Below are 1,377 nucleotides of genomic sequence, written 5' to 3'. Positions count from 1 at the left end.
AAATTGATCTTGGCAGCATAAGCATTGTGAAACTAGAAACATCATTTCTAAAATCTGAATGAACAATGCACAAGGGAAAAGATCAGGACTAGTTGAACCACAGTCCGGAATAAATTACTGGTTTGCTAAAGAATGATAGGACAACATCATTTCTAGCTAGTGTCACAACAACACAATCACTTCCAGCTAGCGAAACTATTTATTATGAACCACATATTGAATGTACAAGTGAATTAAGGTATATAGAAGATGATAGATGTACTGCACATCAACATAGGTAACTTACAATATTTTCAACAAAGACCATGTAACTCTGGGACCCGGTAGTTTGATGTAACATAACATTGCCTCGGTTGTCTTTGTTCGTTTGACATATCTCCTACATCATTGACAGAATTAATGTAAGGCGCGTCGCATAGTAGGATGTACATGCAAGAGTTCAGTTTTTGGGAAGAAAACATACCATTTTTTTTGGAGTCTTCCATGATTCCACAAGGTCAATCCACTGTTTATCAGACATGGAATGGACTGGAGAAGTTTTCATAACTAAATGTAGTGGAAAAAGGATCGAAAAATTCCTTCTTCAACTTGTAACATTATAGGGGAACCGCAAGCTTCATCATCTCAATACAAGCTTTCTTAATTGTCGGATCCCTTGTGTCAACATCAAACTTTGCCTATTCAAGTTGAAGATATATAAGAAATTTAATATAGGAAACTGAACAGCAACATTGAAGCTATGTTTGGATGTTACTGTTTTAACTATAACCACACTATCTGGAAGTATCTTCAGTTGCAAGAAAAAAAACAGCTCACTATTGGGCCCTTTATGTCTTATAAATTGCAAGAAAAAAACAGCTTACTATTTGGAAAAGAAGTAAAAATACTGAAACAAAAGAATTTCAGTCAGTCAGACTTTATATTGTCTTTCTTGTTTTGTTGACTTCATGAAGGACTAACATGATTAAATAATGTTTGCGCCCTTTATAGGACTGTGACAGAATCTTGGTCATACAAATGAATGTTTTTTGTCTTTATATCTCCAGTGATGTTCCTAGATGTGATAAGGCAAACAACTGATGACATGCACGCTTTATTCTTTATAGTATACAATTTCTTAGCACATTTCTGGTCTAGTCTTTACACCATTTGATTACAATTATGCCAATTCAGGCACTCAGTGGGATCAATGTCAGGAATATAGGTGGTAAAATATTCTAAGAGTGTAGAAATACCATGGTCTAAGGGAAAATATACTTACACTAAGAATTCCCATAAACATCTTGATCCACTCAGGTCGTTTCTTGTATTCCTTCCAATGCTTGAACGCAGGAATATGGTTTCTGACTGCAATGTTGCATTCAGTTGCCCACTTTG

General features: G+C 35.2%; 1 long non-coding RNA gene across 1 annotated transcript; it reads right to left on the bottom strand.

Annotated features, from left to right (window-relative positions):
* Nucleotides 1-324: 324 nt before the first annotated feature.
* On the bottom strand, nt 325-593 carry LOC120679841. The gene is made up of 2 exons (XR_005677338.1): nt 464-593; nt 325-379 (listed from the first exon to the last, which is right to left on the bottom strand). It is a non-coding gene; the product is annotated as an uncharacterized LOC120679841 (long non-coding RNA).
* Between the last annotated feature and the right edge of the window lie 784 nt (nt 594-1,377).

This window comes from Panicum virgatum, chromosome 6N (genome assembly GCF_016808335.1).
Source record: "Panicum virgatum strain AP13 chromosome 6N, P.virgatum_v5, whole genome shotgun sequence".
NCBI lineage: Eukaryota > Viridiplantae > Streptophyta > Magnoliopsida > Poales > Poaceae > Panicum > Panicum virgatum.
This window is presented reverse-complemented; position numbering and strand designations above follow the sequence as displayed.